The sequence below is a fragment of the Rhinolophus ferrumequinum genome, chromosome 5 (assembly GCF_004115265.2).
Source record: "Rhinolophus ferrumequinum isolate MPI-CBG mRhiFer1 chromosome 5, mRhiFer1_v1.p, whole genome shotgun sequence".
In the NCBI taxonomy this organism is placed as follows: domain Eukaryota; kingdom Metazoa; phylum Chordata; class Mammalia; order Chiroptera; family Rhinolophidae; genus Rhinolophus; species Rhinolophus ferrumequinum.
In genome coordinates, this window is record NC_046288.1 from 17,420,882 (window position 1) to 17,442,916 (window position 22,035).

Below are 22,035 nucleotides of genomic sequence, written 5' to 3' on the forward strand. Positions count from 1 at the left end.
TTCTGTTATTTTAAGCCATTAAGGTCATAGCAATTAGGAAACTAACACACCAAAACCTACCCCTCGACTTTTCATTTACTGAGCCAATAAGCTCCCCTTTTTTCTTAGGCCATTTTAAGCTGAGCTTTTTTTGTCACGTGCGACTGATAAGACTTTTTAGATGACACAGCTGGTCTATCCTTAAAAATGAATTCTCATACAGCCTGTAAGATGATAAAACTTGTCTCCATCTCGTTAAATACAAATAAAGACATTTTTCAAACGGATGAAATTATTTTCTCAAGGTGATATCACGAGTACATTCAAGACAAGCATCACAAGTATAAAATCCAAGATTTTATGACTTGATTTAAACCTAGTTCTTCTGACTCCATGTCATGTTCTGCAGGGTGTATTTTATTCATACTTAGTGAGCACAGTAATGACTACACGTGTGGGTCCATCCTCGAACAACGATACAGACAACAGCTTTATCGCCAGGGTTATTACCCTAAAGTGTTAGCTCTCCTACTCTTATCAGCATACAAGCCAAAAAGTGAAGTACAGGAGGACATTTGAAGAGTTCTAGTCCATCCATTCTGTTAGAGCCTCTAAAACTGCCGGCTTTGAATAAAGCCAAATCCACAGAATGTTTCTTATTTGGCCCACCTACCCGTAGGCCCTTTCACAAGTACCCTTACTGTATTGTTTTAAGGTCATGTCCTTGACTTTTATAAAGTATCTATTACCACTTTTACCACAAAAATATTGTTAGGGTCATTATGTGCAACCTATTTGAGTATTCCCTATGTAAATCTCACTTAAAGAATTTATTATATAGGTAGGTACTAGGAAAAACGTATCCCCCTCCTTTATAGAACTGGTATGCTCCCACCGTTTTGATAATGAGGTATGTGTCACTGCAGATGGTATTTCCCATTTTGCTTTGGCTGCCAGAAAGCCCATAAAGTTCAAATCCTACTCCAGCATCTATGTTAATCCTTAGAGTAAGTGTGCATATTTGTATTCTTTTCCTTAGGTATGGTTTTCATCTTCTATTTAGAGTGAAATCCTAAGTGGAGTATGTGATGGTTAATTTTATATGTCAACTTGACGGCCACAAGGTGCCCAGATATTTGGTTAAACATTATTTCTGGGTGTATCTGGGAAGATGTTTCTGGATGAGATTAATGTTTGAATTGGCAGACTGAGGGAAGTTTATTGCTCTCCCTAATGTGAGTGGGCCTCATGCAACTCATTCTAGATTCATTCTAGATTCATAGAATATAGAGCTGAGTGAGAAAGACTTTTCTCTCTCTGCCTCATTGGCTTCAGAGCTGGGACGTCAGTTTTCTCCTACCTTCAGATCTCCTGGGTCTAGACCTCTCAGCCTCCGTAAGCCAATTCCTTATAACATATCTCTTGATCTCTTGATTTCATATATATCTATATATCTATATATATATATATATACACACACATACATATATATACATATACACACACACATATATACACATATATAATACATATACTATTGGTTCTGTTTCTCTGGAGAACTCTAATATAGGGTATAAAGGATAAATCATATAAGGTAAAAATTACCTGAAAAATACCTTATATTGACCTAATGTGCAATATATAATAAATGTGCAAAATGTAATTTTACAATATAGTTGCAATTAAATTCATACCCTTGAATTTTTATATACACATTTATATTCACTTCCATATATGTGTATACTCATATGTACAGATGTTTGTGTGTGTGTGTGTGTGTGTGTTTGTATATAATATATATCCATATAGTTTTGAGTATAGGGCAATCTGCGGCTAGCAATATCTCTTTAAAGATATGATTTCTTTCATAAGATATTAATATTTACATAGCACTGTACAGTTTACAAAGTGCTGCCATAATCTCAAACTTTAATTCTCACCTTTTCCATTTTCAGGCAAAGAGAATGAGACTCAGATAGTTTAAGGAACTCACACAGCTCCCACGACTAGAAAACATCAGTTCTGGGGTCTGAGCCAAAATATTCTGGAGCCAGAAGTTCTTAGACTGTGACACTTACTACCTTTTTAAAAGGGTTCTCTTGATATCACCTCAAGTATAATAGCAACCTTCAATTTGTGTGTTACACATATTTGCATAACTGCTTATAAGAGAAAAAAAAAATAAGATCCTCTTTGAGCTTCTGGCCATTCTCCGGCTCCACAACGGAGCTCAGCACTGAAGCCAAGAATGGTCTGGTTTCAAGGGTCCTCATTGCTCACTCCCCCAGGGTTGTACTAGTGTAAATGGCACTTTCCTGAGAATTAGAAAAGCTCTCAAGGGCTTGAAGGGGTCCTGTGTCTCAATGAGTTAATGAGTGAAAACAGGGTGAACTGGGGGCCCATTTGCTAGTGCTAGGTAGTCACTGACATTGAACTTCACCACCCTTAGCCCCTTTTTTCTTCCTCCTCCCTTTCAGGTTATTTCCCCCTTTTCCTCTCTCATTGTTTCTCCTCTTACACCCCCATCTGCTTTAGGGAGGCCCTTCCAAGGCCACAGTTAGGCATGACGTCTAGTTGGCTGGCTGACCCTTATCCTACCATGCTGACCCCTAGATTTTAGAGCTCCCTTCTGAGGGCTATAATCCAGCACAAGCATCTTATTCTCAAACATTGAGTCCTCCCTTGAGAATACTGTCAAAATTACAAGCAAAATAAGAATCTTCACCAGCTCTCCCAAAAGCTAGTCCTGGCCTGTACAACCAACCTTCATTCTTGATGCACTGGTTGGGTCCAGCTCGGCCAGGGAACCACTACTTTCAGCCAATCAATCCAGAGATACAATGGCATTTGTGGACAAGAACCAATATTTGGAACTAAGTCTTTATTGTTAAAATAATTCCTGCCAGGAATCACAAGCCCAGCTCATCAAGCAGGGAATTTCAGAAAGCACTTCCTATATAATACTATGAAACCATCTGTTCTGAAGCAAACCATTTCAATCATCACTTAATGTTGAGTCAATTAAATAAACTATGGATCAAGAAAGGAAATAAGTAGCAGCCAACAAATAATTTTCACAATAGAACTGAAATGAATCAGAGCATTTAATTCAACATTCCTTCTAACAAACTGTGAAAAATGATGCAACCTCATGCATTTATTTAGCCATAATAAAGAATATTCTTTTGTGCTTATGGAAGAAAAACTCTCTCCAAGAATTTGGTGTGCAAAATTAACAGCCAGTGGACTCTCCTTTTGGCTGCACTGGGGAGTGGAAAGTAAGAAGGCTTCTTTGTCTCCCCAGCTGGCACAATCTAGGAGGTCAGTAAACTAGCTGGAACACTGGGCAGGCACAGGCTCACGTGAAACTCAGAGCCACTGCTCTCCTGCACTCAATCTGGCCAACTCAGCTAGATTTCTTTCGGGAGTCTTATGCCTCTCCTTAGGTCTATGTTTTCTGACACCAGTTGTGGAGGGGGTTTGAGTTCTTGCCAGTGGGGGTTCTTGGGCCATGTGTAAATTAGGGGTGTTCCTGAGCATACTGTGAGACCATTAAGAAGTTTCCCTATCTCTCCAGAGTAATTTTTTGTTTTGGGGAGTTTTGGGTGGTTTTTTTTTTTTTTTAATATTAAATTCAAAAAATTTCAGATGTAGCAATTATATTAAGTACTTTTTTTATTATTATTTTTTTTAATTAAAGTTTATTGGGGTGACAATTGTTAGTAAAGTTACATAGATTTCAGGTGTACAATTCTGTATTACATCATCTATAAATCACATTGTGTGTTCACCACCCAGAGTCAGTTCTCCTTCCATCACTATATACTTGATCCCCTTTACCCTCATTTACCACCTTCTTACCCTCATCCATCCCCCCTTACCCTCTGGTAACCACTAAACTATTGTCTTTAATACAAGTGTTAAAAGCTTCTACATGTTTATGCCATCCCCTAATTATAAGACGTGTGCTCCACTCAGATTAGTTCAAGAGGCTTGTCTACCCCAAGGACACACAGCACCTCACGGTCTGAAGCTCCACTCAGCCAAGAGAGCCTCACCGATGAATGAGCTTTTAGTAGACATAAGAGAGGAGTGACCATCTCAGACTAGGTTTAAATGATAACACAAGTATAAAGATATATGATATTCCAAATGAGCAATGCAGGAACATACTCATAAACAAAATAATAGAGGAAATAAAAAGAAAATGACCTCTCTGAGTAGCTAAAAAAATTAGTATGGCAGACATTTGTAAAATCTGGATAGAAGATGAATATGCTTGTATCTGAAAATTTATTTTCTTCGAAACATATTTTCATCTTATTAATAACGACTGCTTCTGACTGGAAGATAGTTTTCTACTTTCTACTTCAAAAGTTTTTCAAGTTTTAAATAATGCACATGTACTGTTTTCATATTTAAAATGTGTGTGTGTGTGTGTGTGTATATATATATGTATATATATATATATATATATATATATATATATATATATATATATTTGAAATTCCACACTGTAGGTCCTCATATTTAAAAGCAATTGACATATTAGGAATAAAACACAACATCTACAATAGGAAAACAAACAAGGGGAAAGTGAGCAGGGGATCATTTACAGCATCTCTGAAGAACTTCTAAATATAGCCTAATAGTCCAGAAATAGATCGTGGATTGGGACGCTATGAGAACTTCCCATATAGGACTCAAAGCCCTGGGAGGAGGAGGTCGTGTGTAGAACTCGGGACCTTACCCCTGTTCCAGGCCTTTCCTCCCGCCTGTCTCTGGGACATTGGGATGAAACAGATCTGGAGAAAGAATGCTCCACTGCTTACTGAGGACATAAGCACGCCCTAAGGAGTACAGTTCTGCCATCAGAAAAAAAATTAGGGTGAAAATACAAATTAGAACAACAATGAAATGTCGTTTCCCCCATCCCATCACACTGGCAAAATGTTTAATGCTTGAAAAGAACAGGTGTTGGTGAGGATTTGACGATATGGGTTTTCTTCTACAGTGCTGGCTGGGGTGTAAGTTAGCACAGCGAAATGAGAGGGCAATTTGGATTACTACATTACTGATCTCACACACACACACACACACACACACACACACATGGTGTGTGTGTTAATGGATCAATAGTGCTGTAATCCAAGAGTAATGGAAACAATATTTTTCAGTGAGTCTTTAATATCACAAAAGCACAAAAATAAAGATCATGAGGATTGTATTGTACAAAACTGATAATCTACTAGAATGAAAGAATCCTAAGTGGTTATGGTTAAGAGATCTTTAGCTAACTGTCTTTTGAGAACAGGGGTTAGGTGGAGGGTGGAAGCCAATCAACCAATTTTGTTATATTCAGACTCACAATATTATAGCATCTACCCTAGAGAAACACTCACATGTATGTACAAGATTGCTCATTGGAGCACTGACTGCAATAGAATGGAAACCACCTAAAAGTCCGTCAAAAGGAGAGTGCTTACATTACAGAGGCTTCATGCTATGAAGCAGTAAAAGACTGAGGCAGACGTATATGTCCAAACATGGGACTATCTCCAAGGTATACTATTAAATAAAAAATTTAAAAACAAGCTACAGAATGTTAAGTACATCTAATACCACACATGTAATAATAAAATATGTGTATTTATCTCAATACATGTGTATAAATTAATTTTTAACTTTCTAGAAAAACAGCGGCATGTGCCACCTGATGGGGATACATTCTGAGAAACGTGTCGTTAGGTGCTTTTGTCATTGTGGGAACATCATAGAGTGCACTTACACACACCTAGATGGGGTAGCCCACTACATACCTAGGCTGCATGTGTATCCTACTGCTCCGAGGCTGCAAGTCTGTACAGCATGTTACTGTACAAAACAGGAGATTAAATCAAGCGCAAGAGAAAATGATTCAGTTAAGAGACATGGTAAACACAAGATGTATGAGGCTGCTGCCGTCCTAACACGGCATGCAGTTTTACAGCAAACTTTTTCATATAAGTAGAAAGAGTGCCATCTAAAATAATTACAAAAAGGGTAGCAAATACAGAATCCAGTAACATAGTGTTTATTACCATTATCAAGTGTCATGTATTACCTAATGGTACGTGCTGTACTTTTGTACGACTGGCAGCGCGGTAGGTTTGTTTACACCAGCATCACCACAAACACGAGTCATGCGTTGCTTTATGCCTTTATGACTTTACAAGGTATGTGACATCACTAGGCAATACAAATTTTTCCGTTCCATTATAATCGTATGGGACCACCATTCAGTCCGTCATTGATGAAAATGACGTTATGCCGCACATGACTGTAGACACTAAAATGACAGCAGTAGTTACATCTGAGGTAGGGAGTGGGATAAAGGAGGTCAAAGAGACTTTAACTTACTCGTTAATGTTCAGTTTCTAGAATTCACAATGAAAATGCATTCATGTACAGCAGATCCTTAAATAATGTCGTTTCACTCAATGCTGTTTCATTATGAAGTTCATGAGAAAAAGAAAATCAATTCCCAGCGAGAGCCACTGTGTGTGAGGAGTTTGCACATTCTCCCATGTCTGTGAGGGTTTGCTCGGGGCTGACTTTTACAGGTCCTGATTTGGATGGTAAGGGGGTTTCCAAACGCCTTACCAAAGATGTGCATGTTAGGTGAATTGCTGCGTCTACACTGTCCCCGTCTGAGTGAGTGTGGGTGTGAGTGTGAGTGTGGCATCCTGTCCAGGGTGGGTTCTCAACCTTGCACCCGGAGCTTCTGGGAGAGGGTCCGGCCACCGCGATCCTGACCTGGAATAAGCAGGATTGGAAAAATAATTATCTACTTGATTTTTATTAATCTTTCTTAAATGTATATATAGCTCACATTTATTTCAATGTTTAATATTAGAAGTGTTTAGGGTTTTTATAGAAGTTTGGTGATGGTTTTGGTACCAGAAATATGCCATAGGAATTTAACTCTTGTTTATGTCAATTAGTCTATGGTAAAACTGGTTTCATTATATGTCATGTCACTTAGAGTCGCAGTTTCCAAGAACCTACAGATGGCATTAAGTGAGGACTTACTGTATATCCCGTGCAATTAACATAAACAATATTTTTTAAAGAAAGAGACTCTTAGAGAGGCAAGAACGAACCCATGTGGGCTCTACCACCAAGAAATACAACTCCATATATTCATGGGTTTATTTCTTTGGTGCTTTCCCTGAGGACTCTGGAAGAAGCCACGTTTAGCAAAGAGTTTCAACTCTTGCTCACCTGTGTTTTAATTCCTTTATAAGTTTTCCCTGGTTATTTAGTAAAGAAAGCTTCATACCTCAAGAAAGAGAAGAAGCGAGGGAGAGGAAAAGAGTGAACAGGAGAGAAGAGGGTGAGGAGGAAGAGCAGGAGGAGGAAGAGGAAGACAAGATGGTGAAAACTAGGGAGAACCATACTCACCCTCTACCCTGTGAGAAAAAGGGCTCCTACCTTAGAATCCTGGCCTTCGCACTTAAAAGCTGGGTGAACTTGGTCAAGTTTCTTCGTTTTGGGACCCTCAGTCTTCTCTTCTGCCAATGAGAGTATCAGTAAGAAAGCCTAGGTAAGCTGTCTCGCTGGGCATCTGGTGCATAGTAGGTAGTGAGGAAATAGTGCTTCTGACAGGGCTATCGGGAGTTGAGACCATGAGGGCAAAATGCTGGCTCTTCTGTGTTGGAATATGACTAATTCCATCTGATGAATGCTGACCAAGTCCTCCCATCTGTTAACTGACAAAGAGAGGGGAAGGAGATCGCATCAGCGAACCTGAACCTCAGATCTGCAGAAATTCAAACATATAAGATTCATCTGCTCCTTACGTTATCTTTATCATGGAACTTTACGTTTGCAGAGTTCTCTTGTGCTTCACTTAATCTTGGTAATTTACAATGCACTTTCCTTTCCATTACCTAATGTGATTTTTTTACAACTTGGTTAGGTGATCAGGGCAGATAATATTTGCATTTCCAGAGGAGGAAATTAAGGCTCAGAGAAACTAAGTGACTTGCCAGGGTCACTTAGGAGTAGAGCAGGGATTTAAACTCAGTTTCACGTGGTTACAAAGCCTGTACTATTTCCACTGCACCTCTGTACCTCACTTCTGGTCACTCCATAATATGAGCAATGAAGGTCGGTGGAGGCGGCAAGGAAGAGCATGGGGGTGTACAGGAGCAGGCCGAAGCACAATAATTTCTGGATTGTTTCCTACTACCATTTTACCACACATCGCTATCTAGTTCATAGCTACTCCATAGAAAGGACAGCTGATGCCAGCTTTGTTTGTGGGAAAATTCCCTCTCAATTCAACCTTGTATTTAATCCAAAAACCACTATGCTTGAATCCCTTATGTGCTTTGAGATATAATTCATGTCAGGTCATTGTCTGTCTTTCTCCTTGATAAGGTTTTCCCTCTTTATGCAACTCTCCACTCCTTCTCCAAACACATGACACAGGGAAGTTTTTATACTCCATATTTGTTTGGGCGCCTTCTGAATCCCTGGAGGATATTCTGAGACTGTGTTCCATCCATGAATCGTTTTTTCCAAGATCCCTTTCTAGTGTCAGAAGCAGACTGTTCTTTAATCTTTGGGGGATTAAAATAATTTCCTTCTCCCTATGTGTGAAGTGTACTGTGACCACTTGGCTTAAGTGGCTTTGTTCTTGGCCAGCAACAAAAGTGGGAACTTGATGAGTAAAAATCATTTGGGCTGGTTTTCAAGACCCTGGTGAAAAATTTCAAGATTTGTATGTTCTTAGATGCAGTTGCACACCATCAAAGATGAACAAGGAGGAGAAGGAAGGTGAAGGCAAGAGAGAAAGAGAAGAACGAAAAGAAAGGAAAAGGAAAGGAAAGGAAAAAAGAAAAGAAAAAGAAAGAATCCCTTTTATATCAGGAAATGTTGACATTTTAAAAACAATGTATTTATTCCGCCAGTGCAACGCATCCAATCAGGACCCATAAAAGTCAGCCCAGAGTCACGTTTCTGTAATATCTCTTTGCTTCAATAATATGCTAAAGTAGTTAGAAGCCCTTTGTCTGAAAGAGGGGAAGGAAAGACAAATTTTTCATCCAGGAGACTTGGATAAGATAGAGCCAAATACCATAATGTCTTCATAAGCCCTTCAACGACATTACTTAAGAGACTGGTTTTCACTGCCAAAGCAAAGAACTAAAGCAGTTTGCTGCATAAATTAGATAAACTTGGCCTGATTTCATCAAAAAAAATTGGGAATTTGGGGAGTTGGGAGAAATAGACTTTCTTTGCCTGGGGAGTAGCGTCACTTTTCTGTTCCATTTGTCACTGGATATCAAGTTCCTTTACAAAGTGTAAGCAGGTAGGGATGTTGCTTATTGATATTTTTATTTTACTGTTCTATAAAATCAACATCAAGTATTAACTATAAACTAGAGACTCTACATATATATCATCTCATTTAATTCTCAAGACATCCTCAGGAGAGAAAAAATAACCCTTATTTTCATTTGAGAAAACTGTGTTCTAAGAGAAATTTATGAAATTGCCCAAAATAATAGAGCCAGTGGATGGCAAAAAAAGGATACACCATTTTGTATTGTATGCATCAAAAAGAGAGCACATAAAAACGGCTGGGAAATCCAAGTGTGACATACAATATAATGAGAATACTTTTACAATGGTTATGCGCGAGGAATTTGTATTTGTGATGTGAATTATCATGAAATCATGTCATGAATTCAACCTATGCATCCATGAAAGGTTCCCTTTTCACTCTGTTTTACAGACATATAAAATGGAGTTAGTTGACTTGGCTTAGGGCGTCACTACCCAAATGAGAACTCAGACCAAAGGTACCTGAGATTTTGGCTCTCGGGCCTTGTTTTAAACACATTATGACTTATCATTATAAGAGACAACCTCCTCCCCCATCATGGATATTGTAGACTTGGAGTACTGCAGATTGTAGTTTTTGTTAACTATTCTGTCCACTAATGGGCAAATTCAACTCAAGACAGAGGATGTAGTACCTTCCTCAATGTAGTACCGTGTTTCCCCAAAACTAAGACCGGGTCTCAAATTAATTTTTGCTCCAAAAGACGCATTAGGGCTTATGTTCAGGGGATGTCATCCTGAAAAATCATGCTAGGGCTTAATTTCCGGTTAGGTCTTATTTTCGGGGAAACACAGTATAGTAGTTAAGGGAATGAACTTAAGAGTCCAACAACAGACTGGATGCGAATTCACACTCTACCTCTTAGGTAGTGTGCCCCGGACAAGTTATTTAATTTCTAGAGCATCCATTTCCTCACTTGAAATGTTGGGATAATGAAAGTATCTACCTCATTGGCTTAAATGGGAGGATAAGTGAACATATTTAAACCATTCATTCATGACACATGACATAATTTAGTTATCATTAGAGGCACATTCTGACAAAAAAATATCAAGCTTTTAAAAAAAATTAATATTGCACATACCTTCTTAAAACTAAACTTGAGTATTAAAATTATTCTTCCAGAAAACATAACCTCTCAGGAATAGTATGCCTAGAGTACAGACAACATTACAGAGTTGAAACATGTTAATTTTTATATTCATCATTTCCTTTCAAAGAATTCAACACATAAACTGCAAATACAAAGTACCAGTCATAAAACAATCGTGTCACAAAGTTATTATTTAAATCTGATTTATACTGGTCAGAAATTTTCCTGTTTCTACTTTTGCTCTATTAAATAGCTGGTCCTGTGTCGAAAAATATCATATAATCAAAATCAATCTTATATTGCTCCTCCCTCCAAGAATGGATAATGACTTTATTCCTTCTAATATTTACTTTGACATAATAATTTTGGTGGGCTTTAGTTATTGGACAAAGTTACAGAGAATGTAATATACCGGGGGTGCCAAAAAAAATGTATACACATGACTTGTATTCATCTTTTGTTATCGGTGTATATTATTACAATTTAACACAGTTTTTTCCTTTCTTAAAATGTGCATAGATTTTTTTTGGCACACTCTGTATTTATCATTAGCATATCCTGTAAACAAATAAGGGAAGGAATGAAATAAGAGAAGGAACTAAATGAGTGAAAAAATTAAGTGGCCTTTTGTAGTACTCTCAAGGAAAAAACAAAATTTCAAGAATGAAACAAAGAACATTAGCGCCACCTGGAGGCAGGAGTTTATGAATGGCGGGAGAATGTTACTAGCACTGAAATGAGATAGCCTTGCCTTGTCTGGTCCGAAATAACAGGTAACACACACGTGGTTATCAAGCACTTGAAATGTGGTTAGTCCAAATTGAAATGTGCTGTAAGTGTAAAATAAAAACCAGATTTCAAACACTTAGTATGGAAAAAATAAGGTAAAATATCTCATTCATAATTTTTATACTGATGACATGTTAAAATATTTTTATTATGAGACTAAATATTTTATTTCAATTAATTTTACCTTTTATTTTTACCTTTTTAATGTGGCTCCTAGAAATTTAAAATTACGTGTGCAGCTGACGTTATCTTTCTATTCGGCCACGCTGATCTTCCCCTTACCACTCAGAATGTGGGCCTCCGATCAGCAGGTTACCTGAGGGCTTGTTTGAAATGCAGAATCTCATTGCCCCACCTCCAACCTACCGAATAGGAATCTACATTTTATCGAAATCCCCAGGTGACTGGTATGTATATTAAGTTTGAGACTTGCTGATGTCATTCAACCACCTTGTTTAACAAATGGGAAAACTGAGACCCAGAGTGGTAACAGGGCTTGTTCATGGTTATCTAGCTAGTTATCCTACAGCCTGATTCCCCAGTGGTCTTGAAACTGCCAAATACCCACCCTACCCTGCATCATCCTGCAGACCCTTCCATCTCTGAGAGTAAAAATAAAATAGACTGCTGCTTCACCAGCAAGAAACAAAACGTATGATTGTAAATATATAAGAAAATATTGTGTCCTCAGGGATATTTATAACAGAATTCTAGGGTATTCTTTAGCACTTGTGCAATTAAGTCACTCCCAGAGAATGTAGAAAACCTATGCTTTCTAAACTATTCCTACAAATAACAACCTTTGACCGTAAAAAAAAAATGTCAGAGTTTGGAATCAATAATGTGCATTGTAACCACTGAGTCACTAAAAACAATTTAAAAGGAGACTGATTCCTTTAGGATAATAGGTGAAAGAAAGAATTTCAGTTTTGTAACCCAGCTCCCAGCGGAAGGGTTTTATTCATTCTTTGAATGTCCAGCTCCTCCCAATGTGTTGGGCATATAGAAGGCTTTGAATAAATATTAATATGTGTTGAATGAACAGATCAGCTTCCATTAATTAGGTTCTATGCCTTAGGAAATGTTCCCTTCTTTACACTGTAAAGAAATTCGGAAAACACTTAAGTAGGAAATATAGCTAATATTAGTACTGCTTTTATATTAAAATCCCTTTGTAATTAACCATATAATTAAGAGAAAATTCATATATAATAGATACTTACTTTGGCCATGAAAATACAATTCATTACACAGAAAAAGGAGATTCCAGGTAAAAAAAAAAACATTGGCAAGTAATGCCAAGGAGCAGAAGTTAAAATATTTTCACCCAGTTTTGTAAATATTTTTACTAAGATTAATCAAGCCTAATCAATTTCTAGTATACCGTGTGTATGGCCCAAATGTTTCCTCTCATAAAAAAGTCACTTTTTTGTATGCCAACTGGAAAATGTAGATTTAACTTAGGAAATGAATTTCTGTGTTATATGACCTGAATATACTACGTAGACTAGGAAGGACATAATGAAACGATTTTTTTTTTTAATGATGTAAGTCATATAGGAAGGAAAGTTTAACTCCCACTCTCTTCCTTTCAATTGTCCTATTTCCTCATGTTTTATCCATTACTCATATCAGGTTTTGTTATTAACCTAAATAAAATAATAAGACATCAATCCTGCTTGTTATATACAATAATGAACATATGGCTACTGCATATAATTATTTGAATGGTAATAATAAAAATATGCCAAAATATTAATCTATATATCATTAAGTTGGCTTGCTATTGAGTTGTCGTTTTTGTTTTATTTATTAACTTGCAGGATGCTGTACTTTATTGGCTGTATGTGGAGCAAATAACTTTACTATTCTGTGGCTTGTATTTCACTCTATAGTGTCTTTTGATGAAGAGAAGTTTTTAATTTGAATGTTGCAAAATGTATTGACATTTTCCTCTAATTGCTTTTCATATCTTGACAAAGAAAATCTTCCCTACCCTGAGGTCAGGCGGTCTCCTATATTACCTTCTGCAAGATTTATAGTTTTGCCTTTCACATTAGGGCTTTAATCTACCTGGAATTGATTTTTATGAAGGGAATGAGGAAAGGATCCCATTTCTTTCTGTCCCTTTCCCTCCCTAACTCCATCTCTATCTCTCAGGTTTACTCATTTGTCCTAGTCCCGCTTATGGTAAAGTTCATCCTGTCCCCACTGATGTATCATACAACCTCAAGCATATATCAAGTGTTTATTTACATGGGGATCTCTTTCTAGACTCTCCTTTATGTTCCATTGTTGATTTGTCTATCACTGCTTCTTCCATACCACACTGACATAATTACTATAGCTCTGTATTAGACTTTTATTTTATTTTTAAATTTTATTTTTATTTATTTTTTCCATTTTTATTGGGGAGTATTGAGGAACAGTGTGTTTTTCCATCAGCTCCAAGTCAAGTTGTTGTTTTCACTCCAGTTGTGGAGGGCACAGCTCACTGGCTCATGTGGGAATCGAACCAGCAATCTTGGTGTAATGAGCACTGCGCTCTAACCAACTGAGCCAACCGGCCATCCCCATAAATTTATTTTTAATTATAGTTGACATACAACGTAATATTAGTTTCAGATGTACAACATTTCAGGTGTACAGTCTAACACCTTACGAAATGATCATCATGTTAAGTCCAGGACTATGTCTTGATATCTCATAGAGCAAGTCCTCCAACTTTTTTTCATCTTCAAGAGTGCTTTGAACGTCAACTATAATTGAAAATTTTTAATAAAAAATTTAAAGCGTCTTGGCCCTCTTTAGTAGGGAGTAGGCCCTCCCTACTTCCATATAAATTTTAGAATAAGCTTAAGTTCCACAAGAAGCTTGTGTTTGATTGGGATTTAATTTATTCCATAAATCAGTTTGGGGAGAATTGTCACCTTAACTATATAAAATCTTCCAGTCTGTGAGCTGAGTATCTCTCTCCTTTAAAATATGTATTGTCTGTGCTCGCTTCGGCAGCACATATACTAAAATATGTATTGTTTAATATCAGTAACATTTTATTTTCTTTGAAGAAAGCTTACCTATCTTATGTTAGATTTATTCTTAGACACATAATATTTTATGCAACTGAAAATGGTATCTTTAAAACACTTATTTTCTGTTTGTTCCTGGGAAATAGAAATAATCACTATTTGTAAATTGATTTTTTTATCCATCAACCTTACCAATTCGCCTATTAGTTCTATTAGCGTATCCAATAGACTCTAATAGACTCTATTGGAGTTTCATATTATCTTCAAATAATGACAGTTTGTTTCTTACTTTGCAGTCCTTAGGTATTTTATCACTTTTTCTTATTTATTGAACTGGCTAGGGCTTTCAGTAAAGCACTGACTCCAGAGGTGATTGAATTTTGGATTCATATTCTAAAGGTAGAGCCAACAGGATTTGCTGACAGATTGTATTTAGGCTGTGAGAGGAATCAAGGCGGAGTTAGAGGTTTTTAGCCTGAGCAACTGAAGAGCAGTATTGTCATTTACTTCAGAGAAGGCCAGAGGTTTGTTGATCATATAGTGTACGTAATTAAATGAAGAAAGACAAAGTGATACTTATTGGCAATGAATGCTCTCTCTAATGGACTTTTGCCTGGTTTTCCACTTTTGAAATAACTCACTGCAGGAAGGATTTAATATTTACCAGAACCCTCCGTTTGTTTGACTTGTGACTTCCTGTTAAGCTACTGCCCTCTGTAGGGGTCTTGTCTAAGTATGAGCTGTACACTCTGACTAAAATCCAACCAAAAAATATGGGATAATTTTTCCTTCCAGCCTCAAGCTTTCCTGTTTCCACTACACACACACACACACACACACACACACACACACACACACCTATCTATCTTGTATTGCAATCTTTCCTCAGGTCAGATACTTATAAGAGAATCTCCCACTCAGGAAACTTGGTCCCAGCCATGCACTCACAAATAGTTTGTCTCAAAGGATGTCCTAGAGAGGCCAGCTGCATTTCTGTTGGGTTAACCTAAAAACAATGAAAAAATAATGAAGGGTGATCCCTGCAGAAGAGTTCCTTGATCATATAAAAAGGCCTCATTGTCCTAACTGCAACTTAATTTGACCATCCATTATCACATGTCTCTTAAGGTATTGGTAAGCCTTAGGAGTCCTTGCACAAAGAAACAAACGCTGTAATAAGCTGGCACATTTAACAGTCCAAACCACTCATTTCTCTGGTGTTTATTCAACACACTTGTAGGTTATCTCATTGAGATAAGGGTGATAGTCCACTACCTTTCACCTTTTCACTCCTCACCTGCCAACCAATTTCAAAAATGTAAGCTCCAGAGAGGAAACTGAAGAGAGGTCCAAGATGGCAGATTACGTAAATGCTATACCTACAGCACCCCAGGATCACACCAAAATTACAAATAAATTATAGATCAATCAACATCAAGAATCATCGAAAACTAGATGAACAGAACCCCTATAACTAAGGATATAAAGAAGCAGCCACATTGAGACTGGTGGTAGGAGTGGAAATGCGAAATGGGCTGAACCCAAAAACCACAGATAACGGTTGAACACTGGGAGGGACACCTCAGTGGTGGAGATCCTCCCAGAAAATGGTCCCAGCCCCATGCTGCGCTCCCCAGCCCAAGGGTCCTGTGCTGGGAAGAGGAATTACCTTCAACATCTGGCAGAAAAACCAGGCTAAAGTCCATTAGAGAGAGCATTCATTGCCAATAAGTATCACTTTGTCTTTCTTCATTTAATTACCTACACTATATGATCAACTCTATCTGGTGAGACAGAAGGTAGCTGGTTTTCCAGCCACCGTCTTAAAGGGCCTGCACACAGACTCACTGGCTTGAAAACTAACCTGGTCGTCAGTGGAGAGGAGGCAACTCAAGAGGCACCAGAGGCATAGGGGATAGACTGACCTGTGTGGCTGCAGGGCAAGTGCTGATGGGACAACAACCATTATCCCTGTGTGGAACCTGCCTCATGTGTAGCCTACAGGAGGGAGCCATCTTTTCCACATTGAACCCTCCCAAAAGGACCAAATCTGAGACTGCACTGGTCTGGTAAAATCTGCACATGTGCACCATGCTGGTGATGGCCTGGGTCCCTGCCCTGCACAGCTAGTACTGCATTGCCCAGGACATTTTAGCCTACTGAGGGTCTGTCCCCACTCTACAAGCAGGGGAGCCTTTTACAGCAGCGGATGGCCTGTGGCTGCCCGAGGAACTTTGGTGGTGGGCAGTAATCCACAACTTTCACCACAGCCTCTTTTGGGTGGCTCTCGTGGATATGCGGGCCAGAGGTGAGCAGTGGCTGGCTGCAGTGTTCTCAAGGCATTTTGTGAAGTAGTCACAGGCCAGGCACTGGCACAAGAACTGGATCTGCATTAACCTTGTAAAAACCACCAGCCACGTCTAATGACTCCCTGGGACCCTGCCCCACCCAGCTAGTGCTGCATCACTGAGGGCACTGGGTCAACCAACATGGCCTGCGCACCTAAAAAAGCTCTTTCAATGGCTGAGCCTTACGGGCAGCCAGCAGGTAACAACATGGCTAGGAGGCCCTGGGCCTTTTGCTAAGCTGCCCCAGGCCCAATACTGGTGGCAGCCAGCTTCAGTTCACAGCAAGGCCACCCACACATGCCTCCAGGTCCAGCACAGGCAGCAACTAACCAACATAAAGGCAGAGATCAACAGTAACACAATCATAATAGGGGACTTTAACACTGCACTGACACCAATGGACAGATCTCCCACACAGAAAATCATCACAGAAACAGCAGCCTTAAACAACACACTAGACCAGATGGATTTAATTGGATATTTTTAGAGCATTTCCCCCAAAGCAATAGAATTTACACCCTTTTTAATTACACATGGAACATTTTCTAAAATAGACTACATGTTAGGCCATAAAACAAGTATCAATAAATTTAAGAAGACTGAAATCTTATCAAGTGTCTTCTCTGACACAATGGTATGAAACCAGAAATCAATTACAAGAAAAACACTGAAAAACACACAAACACATGGATGCTAAATAACATATTACTAAATAATGAATGGGTCAACAATAATATTAAGGAAGAAATCAAAAGATATCTGAGACAAACGAAAATGAAAACACAACGACCCCAAATCTATAGGATACCGTGAAAGCAGTCCTAAGAGAGGAATTCATAGCAATGCAAGCCTACATAAAGAAACAAGAAAAAAAAACCTCAAAAAAATAGTCTAACTTTACACCTAAAGGAACTGAAAAAACAACAGCAAACAAAGCGCAAAGGAAGGAAATAATAAAGATCAGCGTGGAAATAAACAAAAAAGAGGCTAAAAAAAAATACAAAAGATCAATGAAACCAAGAATTGGTTTTTTGAAAAGGTAAACAAAATTGACAAACTTTTAAACAAACTCATCAAGTGAAAAATAGAGAGGACTCAAATAAACAAAATCAGAAATGAAAGAGGAGAAGTGACCATGGACACCCCAGAAACATAAAAAATTTTAAGAAAATACTACAAGCAATGACATGCCAACAAATTGAACAATCTGAAAGAAATGGATAAATTCCTAGAAGCACACAATCTTCCAAGGCTGAATCAAGAAGAAACAGAACATCAGAACAGACTGATTACTACCAATGAAATTGAATCAGTAATCAACAAGCTCCCAACAAACAAAAGTCCTGGACCAGATGGCTTCACAGGTGAATTTAACGAAACATTCAAAAAAGAATTAACACCTGTTCTCAAATTATTCCAAAAAAATCCAAGAGGAGGGAAGTCTCCCAAGCTCATTTTATAAGGCCACCGTTACTCTGACTCCAAAACCACAGACATTACAAAAAAAGAAAACTATAGGCTAATATACCTAATTAACATAAATGTAAAAATCCTCAACAAAATATTAGCAAACCGAATTCAGCAATACATTAAAAAGATCATACATCACAATCAAGTGGGATTCATTCCTGGTATGCAAGGTTGGTTCAAGATCCACAAATCAATTGATGGGCTACACCACATAAACAAAATGAAAGATAAAAATCATATGATCGTACCAATAGATGCAGAAAAAGCATTTGACAAAATCCAGTATCCATTTAGGATAAAAACTCTCAGCAAAGTGAGAATAGAGGGGACATATCTCAACATAAAAAGGTCAATATGACAAACCCACAGCTAATAACATACTCAATGGGGAAAAAAATAAAAGCGTCGCCCTTAAGATCAGGAACAATACAAGGATGTTCACTTTCACCATTTTTATTCAACATAGTACTGGAAGTTCTAGGCCCAGCAATCATACAAGAAAATAAATAAAAGGCATACAAATGGGAAAGGAAGAAGAAAAATTGTCATTATTTGCAGATGACATGATACTGTATATAGAGAACCCCAAAGATTTCACCAAAAAACTATTAGAACTAATAAATAAATTTACTAAGGAGCCAGATACTTTAATTAATAGAGAAATTGGTTGCATTTTTATACACTAATAACAAACTATCAGAAAGAGAAATTAAGAAAACAGTCCCATCTACAATTGCATCAAAAGAAAAATACTTGGGAATAAATTTAACCTAGGAAGTAAAAGACCTGTACTCAGAAAATGATAAGACATTGAAGAGAGAACTTCAAGAAGATACAAATAAATGGAGACATATACCATGTTCATGGATAGGAAGAATTAATATAGTTAAAATGTCCATACTCCTCAAAGCAATATATAGATTCAATGCACTCCCTATCAAAATACCAAAAGCATTTTTCACAGAAGTAGAATAAATAATCCTAAAATTTATATGGAACTATAAAAGACCCTGAATAGCCACAGCAATCCTGAGAAAGAAGAACAAAGCTGGAGGTATCAGGCTACCTAATATCAAATTATACTACAAGGCCACAGTAACCAAATAGCATGGTATTGAAAAAAAAAAAAAACAAAAAAAAAAAACCAAAAAAAAAAACAACAAAAAAAAACACCAGATACAATGAAAAAGAAGAGAGAGTCAAAAAATAAATGCATGCCTATATGGTTATTTAATCTATGACAAAGAAAGCAAGAATTTACACTGGGGTAAAGACAGTCTATTCAATAAATGGTGCTGGGAAATCTGGACAGATACATGCAAAAAAATAAAATGAAACTGGACCAACTTCTTATGCCATATACAAGAATAAACTCAAAACGGTTTAAAGATTTAAATGTGAGACCCGAAATCATAAAAGTCCGAGAATAAAATATAGGAAGTAAACTCACAGACAATACTCTTAGTAATATTTTTACTGATGCATCTCCTTGAGCAAGGGGAACAAAAGAAAAAATAAACAAATGGGAATACATCAAACTAAAAAGTTTTTCACAGCAAAGGAAACCACCAACAAAACAAAAAGACATCCTACTGAATGGGAGAAGATATCTATCAACAGTAAATCTGACAAGGCACTAGTATCCAAAATTTATTTAAAAAACTCATACAACTCAACACCAAAAAACAAACAATCCAATTAAAAAATGGGCAGAGGCATATTTTTTGAATGAAAGAGACATTTCTCCAAAGAGGTCATATAGATGGCCAATAAACATATGAAAAGATGCTCAACGTCACTAATCATCAGAGAAATGCAAATAAAAACCACAATGAGATGCCACCTCACTCCGGTCAGAATGGCTATCATCAATAAACCAACAAACAACAAGTGCTGGCAAGGATGTGGAGTAAAGGGAACCCTCTTGCAATGTTGGTAGAATTGCAAATTGGTGCAGCCACTATGGAAAACACTATGGATGTTCCTAAAAAAATTAAAAACAGAACTACCTTATGACACAGCAATTCCACTCCTGGATATTTATCGAAAGAAATCCAAAACACTAATTCAAAAAAATATATGCACCCCTATGTTACTGCAGCACTATTCACAATAGCTAAGATATGGAAACAACAGTAATGGCCATCAATAAAGGATTGGACAAAGACAATGTGGTAGATTTACACGATGAAGTATTACTCTGCCATAAAAAGGAATGAAATGTTACCATTTGCAACAACATGGATGGACCTAGAGAATGTGATGCTAAGTGAAATAAGTCAGACTGAGAAAGACAAATATCATATGATCTCATTTATATTTGTAATCTAAAGAACAGAATAAACAAAAGAACAGAGCAAACAAAACAGAAATAGACTCATAGATACTAAGAGCAAAGTGATGGTTGTTAGATAGGAGGGGGTGGGGGATGAGTAAGGAGAAGGGATTAGGAAGTACAAGTTGGTAGTCACAAAATAGTCACATGGATGTAAAATACAGTATGGGGAATATAGTCAGTAATGTAAAAACTATCTATGTTGTCAGATGGGTACTAGACTTATGGGGGATCACTTCACAAATTATATAAATGCCTAACCACTGCATTGTACACCTGAAACTAATATAAAATAATATTGAATGTCAACTATAATTTAAAAATATATATACCAGGGGTGCCAAAAAAATTTATACAAGTGGACACTTTGGTTAACGTTGCTCAAGCAGTAGTTTGCCGAAATCAGAAGTGTCTGGACTCTGATGGCAACCACTTTGAGCCCCTCTTGTAACTGCAGAAGTCAAACATGACTTGTATTCATCTTTTGTTATCGGTATATATTATTACAATTTTAACAGATTGTTCCTTTCTTAAAATATGTATACATTTTTATTGGCATTCTCTGTAGTCACGGGATGTAAAGCACAGCATAGGGACTATAATCAATGGTATTGTAATAGCTGTGTAAGGTGTCAGAGGGGTAGTAGACTTGATGGGGTTATCACTTTGTGAGGTGTATAAATGTCTAACCATTATGTTGTTTTGTACACCTAAAACTAATGATTAAAAACTCGTTTTTTTAAAAAAAAGTAAGCTCCAAAAAGATAGTGACATTGTCCTGTAAACCTCTCTGTCCTCAGTGTCCACTCCTATAATAGCCATATAATAATAGTTTTGAGAATTGGTATTTTGAAGGCTTTTTAAAAATTACCTGGAGTTACATTTTCATTTATTGTAAGTGAAAATCAATATTATTCAAAACAGATGAGTCAAGAAATAGCATTGCCACTACATGGAGGTAATAACAGAAGAAACAGCTCATGGAGTTAAAAACTGTACTCTGGGAAATGTAACTAGTAAGCAGAGGACTGATGTTTTTCTAAACACAATTTTTACCACTTTCATTTTTGTTATGTGAAATTGTCTTGATGATTAAACTTGACGTTTAAATTATACATATTCGGAACATCATATTCATTTTGTGTATGACCTGCTTTTGTTATCCATATATACACACATTTGTATTAATATAGTTGTTTGCCATCATTGCTATGTATTTTATAGTGGGCTTTTTCCCCCCACTAAACCTGTTTCAGTTATCGTAAACAGCTTTCTGTATTTCTACAGTTCTCGCACTTAATGTGTTAATGGCTGCGTGTTATTCCATCGTTTTACTGTACCGTCATTTAGCGAAATACCCTAACGTGGAACATTTAGGATTGTTACCATTTTTTCCATTGAAAATAGGCGGCGATGAAGACTCGCAGGCACGTGGTCTTTGAATCACTTTGCTCCGTCGAATCATATTCTGGGGTCCTACCTAGGAAACCACGAGTTGGACTACGGACAGAGAGCGACCAGAGAGCCGCAGCGCGACTGGATCCCGAGATCCCGCGCGGCAGCTGTGCGATTCCCGGGCGGGGCGGAACACGTCCCCG

The 22,035-nt window shown here is 37.4% G+C and overlaps 1 long non-coding RNA gene across 4 annotated transcripts in view; it reads right to left on the reverse strand.

Annotated features, from left to right (window-relative positions):
• Positions 1-4,482: 4,482 nt before the first annotated feature.
• Positions 4,483-22,035, reverse strand: part of LOC117022240 (uncharacterized) — a 52,425-nt gene continuing 34,872 nt past the window's right edge. For 2 of the 4 annotated variants that reach the window (XR_004423011.1, XR_004423008.1), the window contains exons 3-5: positions 10,458-10,526; positions 7,453-7,730; positions 4,483-6,774 (exon numbers count right to left, since the gene is read on the reverse strand). This is a non-coding gene — a long non-coding RNA (uncharacterized LOC117022240). Of the gene's footprint in view, positions 6,775-7,452; positions 7,731-10,457; positions 10,527-21,823; positions 21,957-22,035 lie in introns of those variants that run through there. The other 2 variants (XR_004423010.1, XR_004423009.1) reach the window with 2 other exon arrangements.